This window comes from Dendrobates tinctorius, unplaced genomic scaffold (assembly GCF_039654945.1).
Source record: "Dendrobates tinctorius isolate UK_male_01 unplaced genomic scaffold, ASM3965494v1 ptg000082l, whole genome shotgun sequence".
Classification (NCBI taxonomy): domain Eukaryota; kingdom Metazoa; phylum Chordata; class Amphibia; order Anura; family Dendrobatidae; genus Dendrobates; species Dendrobates tinctorius.
Window position 1 is genome coordinate 23,679,622 of NW_027361750.1, and position 11,527 is coordinate 23,691,148.

Below are 11,527 nucleotides of genomic sequence, written 5' to 3' on the forward strand. Positions count from 1 at the left end.
CATACACAAAAAAAAAAAAGTTGATGAAACGCTCATAGTAGAAACAGAAACATTGACCAAATCATTTTTTTTTTCTTTTTTCAATTCACTGATATCTGCATGAACCCCAAAAGATTAAAATCGTTGACTAGTAAACAACAAAGAGAAGCACCATCACAACTGACAACCTCTATGTTGATATTCTCCAACCTGTGGCATTTCTGTAAAATTCGAAACCAGCCTTTAAAGAATATCCTCCAAATATGTGAGATAAAGGATGACGCGAGTCAGATCAAAAGTTGATGGTTTGTCCTAAGGCTAGGCCATTGATTTAAAAGAACTATGGAACATAAATGGCATATTAAATGTCTCAGTTAGGAATATTGGTAAGAAGGACCCAGCACTTACATGTTAATATTCCACGGTTGGGCAGATCATTTGTCTGAGCAGCATGAAATGCTACATTGTCCCTGTAAGGTACATCTGTGGTCAGTTGCAGCTTCCTTTGGTGATGGCAGGGGTTTATGAAGCAGGACCTCAGCGATTGCTGGCTCGGTTGAAACTTACAGAAACTTATTTTGTTTTGTTTCTGGTGCCCTTCGACAGCTCTTTGGTCTTCACCATAGTGGAGTTTGGAGTGTGACTGTTTGAGGTTGTGGACAGGTGTCTTTATACTGATAACAAGTTCAATCAGGTGCCATTACTACAGGTAATGAGTCGAGGACAGAGGAGCCTCTTAAAAAAGAAGTTACAGGTCTGAGAGAGCCAGAAATCTTGCATGTTTTCAGGTGACCAAATACTTATTTTCCACCATAATTTGCAAAATAAATCTTGTCAAATCAGACAAGGTGATTTTCTGGATTTGTTTTCTCATTTTGACTCTCGTAGTTGTGGCTTACTTATGATGTCAATCACAGGCCTCTCTCATCTTTTTAAGTGGGAGAACTTGAACAATTCGTGGCTGACTAAATACTCCCCTTCCCCCGTATATTATCAGATAAATTATTCTCATCCTGCACTGATCTTTCATTCTCAAAATTTTTAAATTCACAGGCATAATCTGTATTCAGTGACTAAAGACTTTCGCATTACTGGATAGAAGTTGGCGTTTAGTGCTCAAAGTTCTATGGACAAAGGAGGCAGGAGTAGTCACAGGCATTCTGCTGCAAGTTCTTCTGAAACTACAATTACACTTTAAATTAAAGGGGTTGCCCACTACTAGGACAACCCTTTCTTAAACTAAATGTTCGGCCCCGATAAAAAAAATAAAGCACATACTCACCTACCGTGCCAGCGCAGTTCCCACAGTGTCGGCACTCGCTGTGATGTGGTGTTGCGACACGTGATGCCCAGCACCCAATCAGCACTGGCGTCACTGTCTCCGCCTTCAAATGAACTGAACATGTAGAGGAAGCCGGGGCTGGAGCTTATTCCGGACTTCTTCTTCATGTTCAGTTTGTCCAAAGGTGGAGACAGTGACGCCAGTGCTGATTGGGCGCCAGACATCACGTGTCAGTCCACCGAATCACAGCCCCGATGACCGCGAATGCCTACACTGCTGGAACGGAGCCGGCATGGGAGGTGAGTATCGGCTTTATTATTTTATTGGGGCTAAACATTTAGTTTAAGAAGGGGTTGTCCTAGTAGTGGATAACCCCTTTAAAAGGGTTGTGCTAAGTTTGGAAGTTATCCCCTTCCCATAAGATAAAGAGTAATTTCCTGTTCGCTGGGAGTCCCCACTACTGGGATCCCTATGTACATGTGCATGTAACGTAGTGTGAGTGTATATGCTCAACTACTGCCACCTTCTCTTCTTTTTTCTCAGGGACATCACCGCTCTAAAGATCCTCCAGATCATGCCTCTGGGTAATGCTGCGCTCTGTGTGACCTGTACGTGGCTTTTACAATGCAAGTTTATGGAGCGTCAGAAGGAGGTTCAATAGACTTTCATTATGCAAGAGACTTCCAGCTCAGACATAGAGTGAGCAGGAGAGTCTGATCTGCAGTGACATCACTGGTAAGAGGAGAGGATCGACCCTGGATTCCGGAGAAGACGGAGTTAGGGAAGTATATTAAAGGGAACCTGTCACCTGTTTTATTCTATAATGCTGTAGATAAGCCCCCAGTCCGACCTGCAAGATGAGAAAAATAAGTTTTATTATACTCACCCGGTGGGAGGGGGGAGCGGTCCGGTGTGGTCGCCGCCCTCCTGTTGCTTCATGGATCCCCGGCATCGCGCTCCTGCGCAGGCGTACCTCTCTGCCCTATTGAGGGCAGAGCAAAATACTGCAGTGCGCAGGTGCTGGAAAGGTCAGAGAGAAGTACGCCTGTGCAGGAGTGCGATGCTGGGGAGCAATTAAGCAAGCCAGAGGACGGCATTGCAAGAAGATTGGAGGGGCCGGACCCGGACCTGTGACACCCATCGGACCAGACTGCCCCCCGGGTGAGTATAATAAAACTTTTCTTATCTTTCAGGTCAGACCGGGAGGCTTATCTACAGCATTATAGAATGCTGTAGATAAGCCATGAAAGGCGGTGGCCGCATCTTATAGTGGCCAAAACAGGTGACACGTTCCCTTTAAACACATACACTTTACATTACATGCACGTATACACACATTTAATTAAAAAAAATATTCATGGGAGTGCTTCTTTAAGAATAATGGAGAGAAGGTGCGCATGATTGACCACTGCTCTGTTCAAATGGGACCCTTCAAAGCTCCAGTTCTCAGAATTGGTGAAACCCCCTGGAATTGGAAAGTTATCCCCTATCCAATACGGGATAACTTCTAAACTTGCTACACAGGGAATCTGTCAGAAACTCATTTACATGAATGTGTAAGCCTTTAAAATATAAGCCAGTTGATGCTTTTATGACCCAAAAGCACTGCTCCAGCAGTGAAAAAATGCATTTTCAAGCCGTGCCTGAAAGTGCTTTGGGCCTGACGAAGCACTTCCAGCTTATAAGCCCCATGCTGTATTTCCTACCTAGCAGCACCCTACCCTGGCTGATTGATGGCACCCTACCCTGGCTGATTGACGGCACCCTACCCTGGCTGATTGACGGCACCCTACCCTGGCTGATTGACGGCACCCTACCCTGGCTGATTGACGGCACCCTACCCTGGCTGATTGACGGCACCCTACCCTGGCTGATTGACGGCACCCTACCCTGGCTGATTGACGGCACCCTACCCTGGCTGATTGATGGCACCCTACCCTGGCTGATTGATGGCACCCTACCCTGGCTGATTGATGGCACCCTACCCTGGCTGATTGATGGCACCCTACCCTGGCTGAATGATAGGTGAACGGCTTGTACCAGACCTGTCAATGCCATTTCTCAGCTGCTGTAGCAATTCTTTGAGGTCATAAAAGGATTAACTACCTTACCTTTTAAAAAGGGCACACAATCAGATTTATGATTTGGGGGTAAAAGTTTCTGACAGGTTGCTTTTAAGTAGATGTTAGACATGCATGGTTTCAGGCTTTCCCCTCAGGCCTGATTCTACTGGAGACCAGGCGGCTTTTGTTTTTTTTTCCACAGTTTCATGGGTTCTGCAGAAAACAGTTTTATTTCTGCAGCTGTCGCGTACAGTCAGGTTTTGGACAGTAAATAGTCAACCACAGGTGAAGAGAGAGATCTGGACAAAGGCTTCATTACATACGAAGCATTGGTGCCATATCTATGGCAAAATGCACCCCCATCGGGAAACCATATACATATAACCCCTGCATGCGATTACGCACATTTACATGTTGGCTAAATGTATAGGTAATGTAAATACTCCAATATAACAGCAATTGTACGCCAAATTTTAATGTCTAGTGCACCAAAAATGGAGAACACAGTGTGCACCAAACAAGTGCATTTTCTTATTAAGTACTTGCTTATGTGATATCATATACAAATCCAGAGGAAGAGATATGGATATGACGTCATCATATCATGACTCAGTCATCCATAACTGCAGAGTGATTGAAATATACTTAATTAGTTATTAACCACAACATAATAGGTGACAGGTAGTAGCAGTATATCTAGATGTCATGATGTCGCATAAACTGTTCCAGCAAAGATTCTTTACTTCTCCTTTTCACGGAAAGTCGTGCTTTAATGATAAACCTTCACATTATGAGATATTTACATGAGATATGAGCTTCAGAATAATCCTCTCTATATAACAACACATTACTAGGGCTCACACTCATCACCGTAAAAAAAAACAAAAAAACAGCTCGATATCGGCCTAGAAAAGTGGGACGAGTGTCAATGCGATTTTATCATGAGCTTTTACATAGAGTAATTCTCTATGCCATTTACACATGAATATATATATACAATATCTCTAATATATAAAGCTCAATGTGGGTGTGTATGTATGTACAGTATGTGTGTGTGTGTGTGTGTATGTACAGTATGTGTGTGTGTATGTACAGTATGTATGTATGTGTGTATGTATGTCCGGGATTGGCATCCGCACCGTCACAGCCACAAAATTTGGCACAGTCACACGTCTGGACCCGGAGAGCGTCCTAAGCTATGTCGTGGGGCAAAATTTTAACCCCGCGCTTTCCAATTCTACAAACTATTTTGCCCCATCTACATAATGGGGAAAAAGTGTGTGTGTATCAAGCCCCGCCCCTCATTATGATGTCATAATGGTTGCCATGGCGACGCTGATGTCATCATAGGTTCCAAGCATCGCTGCTCATTATGATGTCATAATGGTTGACTATGGGATGGAGGATGTGTGATGGGTATATGGGCATGGGACTATGGGATGGAGGATATGTATGGCGGGTATATGGGCACGGGACTATGGGATGGCGGATATGTATGATGGGTATATGGGCACTGGACTATGGGATGCAGGATATGTATGATGGGTATATGGGCATGGGACTGTGAGATGAAGGGTGTGTGATGGGTATATGGGCACTCGACTATGGGATGGCGAATATGTATGATGGGTATATGGGCATGGGACTATGGGATGGAGGATGTGTGATGGGTATATGGGCACTGGACTATGGGATGGAGGATATGTATGATGGGTATATGGGCACGGGCCTATGGGATGGTGGATATGTATGATGGGTATATGGGCATGGGACTATGGGATGGAGGATGTGTGATGGGTATATGGGCACTCGACTATGGGATGGAGGATATGTATGATGGGTATATGGGCACGGGCCTATGGGATGGTGGATATGTATGATGGGTATATGGGCACGGGACTATGGGATGGAGGATAATTGTAATGTGTTATAACTAACCACAGTAAAGCTTGGTCAAAAGACATCCAGTAGAGAGAGTGCATGTTCACGATTAACCCCTCCACCACCTTGGGAATTTCAGTTTTTGCGTTTTCGTTTTTCATTCCCCTTCATCCAAGAGCCATACATTTTTCCAATATGGCCATGTGTTGGCTTCTTTTTTGCGAGACGAGTTGTACTTTTGAACGGCACAATTGGTTTTTCCTTATAGTGAACTGGAAAGTGAGAACTAAAATTCCAAGTGCAGTGAAATTGCAAAAAAAGTGCAATCCCACAATTCTTTTTTTTTTTTACGATGTTCACTAAATATTAAAACTGACCTGGTAATATGGTTTTCTGGGTCATTACGAGTTCACAGGTAGCAAATATGTATAGGGTAATTTTCATTTAGGTGGTGAAAAAATAAAAGGAACATTTTGCGAGACCATTTTTGGGGGATTTTATTTTGAATAGGGCAAAAGGGGGGTGATTTTGAGCTTTTATATCTTTTATATAATATATTTTTTTTTATTTTTTTCACTTATTTCATAGTCTCCTTTAGCTGCAATCGTCTCATCTGATTGCTTGCGCTACACATATTAGGCCTTCAGCCCGGCTATTTGTAGCAGAAATGATCATCTGCTGTGTATGCCGGCCACTCGGCGCTCATGGCACATCAGCAATGACAGGCATCGGGTCTCCTGCACACCCCCGGTTGTCATGTGAACTCATGGATCGCGATTCCACCCACAGTTGTTAGGGGCACATGACAGCTGATTTTTGTCAGCTGTCATGCACCTGAAAAGATGCGGGCTCAGCGCCGGAGCGTGCATCAAACAGGGGGAGGTGACCTATGACGTACCCATATGTCACAGGTCTAGAAACTATCAACAAGCTTATCCACAAGCAGATCCCTAACAGTTTATATGAGAACTATCTAGGATTATGGCCGCTTTCACACTCATTTCACAGTTTGTGTTCAGGCCGCAGTTACCTAGGTCTCTTGACCCAAACTAATTGCGTCATACCTGCCTATGAGGCTTTTATTTGAAGTCAAGATGCCGGCAGTCCAGAAGTGCGACATGTGAATCGGACCGTACACATCAGATTGCTAACCGTCCGAAGCCCGTTTGACTGACCGCCATCCTTCCTAAAACTGCTATACACGTACCCAGATAAGAAGATGCTAATCAGTAATGAAGATCCAAGATACGCCTGTGTGTCCGCCTCCAGTAGGCGCATACGCTCAAAAATTACGCACATATGAGCACACATTCGCTTTGCCGGCACCATTATAGTCTATGACCCCATTGGCCCTTACGCCCAAATCCTGTTTTTTGGAGGGTATCGGACACAAACCCTACCGGGACCCATGAACGTGGAGAGGAACGCAATGTGAAATCACCCTTATTCCCATCTCATTCATAGTATAGGTGGTAACCTGCTGATTGGTGCGGTAGGATCACTGAGACCCCCACTGATCTGAACTATCTGAATGGAACAATGGCAGGACGTGAACCCCACCACTCTATTTTTCTATGGGACTGCTGGAAAAAGTTGAACCCTGCACTCCCGTATCTCAGGCAGGGCCATAGACCAGGGTTCCCCAACTCCAGTCCTCAAGGCCCACCAACAGGTCATGTTTTCAGGATTTCCTTTGTATTGCACAGGAGATGCAATTATCGCCTGAGCAATACTAAGGAAATCCTGAAAACTTGACCTGTTGGTGGGCCTTGAGGACTGGAGTTGGGGAACCCTGCCATAGACAATGAGAGAAGCTCACTTTTGGGATTGGTGGGGTCTCAGCGTTCGGCCCCCATGGATCAGTTTATTATAATTCGTGCATAAAATAGGTGGCGTCTTCTAAAGATGGAAATAACCCTTTATGTTTTTCCATAGATTACGGTACAGCGCCGGCGATTTTACACTTGATTTTCAGCATACAAACAGCAGACGTTGAGCCAGCGAGGAATGCTGGGAGATTGCAGCTCTGAAGCCTGCGGACATGTGACAGTCTACAACTCAAAGCACTATAAAGTAAGTAATACATTCACAAAGTTACTCAACCTTTAGGCTGTGTGCCCACGTAGCGCTTTTTAAGCGTTTCTGCAGCGCTTTTTGACAAGCGATTCTGCTGCAGAAACGCTTAAGAAAAGCATCCAACTGATTTTTATGTTCAATCTATTTTATTGAGCATTTTACAAACAAAGAATATATTATATGCAAACAGATATTATATAGAATCATAGAAAATATCTAGTATTCAAAAATGAGAATACAACCATCGATCAGTAAATCAAACATAGCATGGTAGACAATAACAGCATCCAATTGATTTTTAATGAAAAACGCACATGTTGTGCTGCGGAAACGCTTAGCGATTAAAAACGCAGCACGTTCATTAATATTGCGGAATCGCACGCGATTCCGCATACCATCAATTATATGGGCAAAAACGCTTGACAAACGTGCGTCAAAAACGCATGTGTTTTCCCGGGAGCAGGGTGAGCGATCCTGCTCAGGTTTATTCTGCTTCAGAATTGCTACATGGGCACATAGTCTTAAAGGGATTTTCCACTTCCAGCAAAATGGCCCACAAACCCTGGCAGGAGGCATGTAAAATAACAAAGTCAACTGTTACTCTCCCGCCGGAGCGCAGGCATCCAGACCTCTGCTCCGGGCTCACTGTTTTGTCGTCATGCTAACAAAGCATTTCGCCGCTGCAGCCAATCACTGGTTCCGCCAATGTAGACATAAACTGCTGAGCTCAGTGATTGGCTGCAGCGGTAATTTATTCTGTCAACATGCTATCACCACAGCAGGTGCAGGACTGGCGGAGGTGGACACCAGCTTTGTGGCTTGACATGCCTGGCAGCATTTGGGATCTACTCTTGTGAAAGTGGAAAACCCTTTAATGTAGTGTAGATTATAGTGTCAACAATAAAATAGCCATAAACCTCAAATGGTGGCGTCTACAAGCCCTCGTGGCACTAAGGGTCACAGCGGTGCCACACCGTGCCCGTGATCTTACATGGGAGCGATGCAGAACGTGGTCATTTCAGGACAAATTCATCAAATATCACAGACGTCCAATACTGTAACCAATAAATCAATGCGACTCCACAAGTATAATAAAACATTCCAACAGTGCACAAGGCGGAGTGGCAGCGGCAGACAGGGGTAGTAGTCCTCCGAACTCCAGCTGCCATCCCCACTGATGGCAGCACACGGCAGCGTTACCCTCAGGGCTGGGGGTCTCACTCACCTACGTGTCCTCCCCGGGGGGCAGAGGGTCCGTATCCGCCAGGTGACCGCACAGCTCCGGAGCAGACGTGGACGCTGCGCCCTGCAGCAGCCGCTCACTATGAGGAACTTCGCTCAGGTCCTCGGGAGGTTTTTTCTCTTTACTTCCTGGAGTGAAGCGGAATTTGCATAAGGGTAATAACGGGCAAGAGGGACCGGGAGGTTCCCGACACCGGGGAAACCATGGTGAGGGGCCCGGTCACCGGCCGCGCTGGGCAGGGGCTCTGCCAGTGGGGGCACAAGTCAGGTGTCCCAGAGTCGCCCCCGATTCCTGAGGGTGGCACTAACACCTGTGACACTCGGGGCCAGTAGCCACCAGTCTTCTCATGGGTTCCCTGAGGAGACTCTTCAGGACATGTTGGCGGTTTTGTCCTGAAGAAACTTTTTTTCTTTCTTTTTGGTCGTTTCCTGGTCGCTTCTCTGATGGTTTTGACCATATTGAGTAATGTTCCTATATTTGGGTAGGTGCACACAGCATTTTTTTTCAGGCAGATTTTTCCTGGTGGTGATTCTTCGGGGCTGGGAGCGGGGTGGGGGGCATATGAACACAAGTATGTGACTTACACATGGGTCGCCCTCCCAGGGCTGTGGGGTACTCGGTACCGGGCCGGTGTCAGCGGGATGTGTCACAGCGGCGGTGACCCGGTCCGTGGCCCTGGGCGCCCAAGTAATGGGGAAATTGAAATGGTGGAATGTGGTTAAATGAATAGTTTGTGACGCCACCTGTGGTGCTCAGCAAGTGGGATGTTAGGCCGACGCTGCATGCGGATCCTCTGGGTCTGGTGGTGTGTTGCAGCCAAGACGGTGAAGCTCCCCACAGGTGGAGCTGTAGTCCGAGGGCAGTGTAGCTGTAGGGGTAGAGGAGAGGCGCAGGCAGTGTAGAGGCTGATACCCAGATGTAGCGGTGCTGAGTGTGTTAGCGCAAGAATGAATGGAGGACACCAGGGCTTGTAGCTCCAAAGCTTTACTCACAGGCTGTAGTACACACAGGTGCCTGCCTCCATGCTGTGTCCTCCGGGTCAGCGACCCAGTCAACCTCCAGGTCAGATGGAATTCTCCCTTCCAACACTCCGCCAACATGTGCCTTTCTCCTCTTATAGCGCCTTTAGTGTGAAGCACTCCTAGTACTGAGTTACACTGGAGTTCCTCCTGACAGATGTTCCCAAGAACCATACTTGTACGGCAGACAACTGTAGCCTGGTTCGGGGACTCCTCACTCCTAAGTCCCGGCTCACTATCCAAGTTGCTGTTGTGCCCAAAGTCTGAGATGGGAGTAGTGCATTTACAGCCCACTACTCCTCCGGTGTCTGCTGCAGGATCATCAGTATCCAAACAACCTCGGGGACCGGGCCCCAGCCTTGCGCTTAGAACTTTTAGGCAGGGTTCTCTCCTAACCCACGTCCTCTGTTCCCTTTTATTCCTACGTTCCGTACTAGTCTTTCCTTCTTATGGAAGATCAAGTTTCTGTTCAATGTCTTTCTCCTTTCCTTTCCCGTGCCAGCAGACCCAGGTCACTGAGATCTGCTGCAGCACCTCCTTCCTCCATCCCTCTCCCAGGGATCTTCTCTCCTCACTCCTCTCTGCCTGACTACTCACTGACTGACTGAAATTCTAAACCTTCCCACTCTTTATGTATTCTAACTCCACCCGCCTCCCAGCACGCTCCGTGTTCCAAGCAGGGAGCCACCAAAGGTGCTCTGCTACACTCCAAGCAGGGAGCCACAATGTGGCTTTGCTGAACTACTGTCTTGTGTGGGATGCAGGTGTTGGGGCGTGGTCAGGAGCCTCCAACTCACCTGGATGGTGGGGTACCACACCTCAGGAGGAGGTGCAGTACCTCTGTGGCAACTGAATCCTCAGGGGCGCCACACATACGTGCGCTCATGTGCCGACTAGGTGGGCGCTGCTTCTCTCAGCGTGAGTGTATAGAGCGAGGTCGGTACATGACTGCATGTCTGTTATCACATACTTGTGGTGATGTGCCCCCCGTGCCCAGCCCCGGAGAATCCTTACAGCGGACAGGGCACATGCTGTGAGGAGTCCCAAGTCTGCAGTCACAGAGAGCAACTGCAGACCTGTACCCTCAGCTCAGGCCGGATAGCCCCATTAAAGGGAACCTGTCACCTGTTTTGGACGCTATAAGCTGTGGCCACTGCCTTTCGGGGCTTATCTACAACATTCTAGAATGCTGTAGATAAGCCACCCGATCTAACCTGAAAGATAAATTAAACAAGTTTTATTATATGGATACACCTATATAAAATGGGAATGGTTGGTGACCCAGATCGGCACACTGAATTTGCAGAATGGGCAAAACAAAAATTGGAATAGGACCCTCAGTTTATACAGAGCATTATGCTCAGTGATGAGGCAAACTTTTTTGGATAGGTCATTTATATGGATACACCTAAATAAAATGGGAATGGTGGCAGGGTGGCAGTTTTTTTGCGTAGGGTGTCTTGCATTGAAATCTACAATTACTCGGGTACTGCGTTCACGTGACATCAACACAATTTCTATCCGCTCCTCACGGGTTAACCTCTGCGACATGTCAATGGCTGTAAACAAAGAGAAACTTGTAAATAACTCATGAAAGAATAAAGTTAGGTTAAAACCAAGCACACCATTGTTTTTCTTGTGAAATTCTCAATAAGTTTGATGTGTCACATGACCCTCTTCCCATTTAAAAAAATAAAGTTGGATCTAAAATGGCCGATTTCAAAATGTCCGCCATGGTCACTACCCATCTTGAAAAGTTTTCCCCCTTCTCATATACTAATGTGCCACAAACAGGAAGTTGATATCACCAACCATTCCCACTTTATTTAGGTGTATCCATATAAATGGCCCACCCTGTTCTCACCTGGGGGGCGGTCTGGTCCGATGGGCGTCGCAGGTCCGGGTCCGGCGCCTTCCAACTTCATGCAATGTCTTCACCTTTGCTTCGTGTTGTGGATACTGCGCAGGTGTACTGATCTGCCCT

General features: G+C 46.6%; 1 protein-coding gene across 2 annotated transcripts in view; it reads right to left on the reverse strand.

Annotated features, from left to right (window-relative positions):
* LYN (LYN proto-oncogene, Src family tyrosine kinase) overlaps window positions 1–8,908 on the reverse strand; it is a 101,658-nt gene extending 92,750 nt beyond the window's left edge. The window contains exon 1 of one of the 2 annotated variants that reach the window (XM_073583982.1): window positions 8,507–8,908. The gene's annotated coding sequence lies outside the window, so the exon portion shown is untranslated. The remainder of the gene's footprint in view (window positions 1–8,506) is intronic. The other variant, XM_073583981.1, reaches the window with a different exon arrangement.
* Window positions 8,909–11,527: the final 2,619 nt, after the last annotated feature.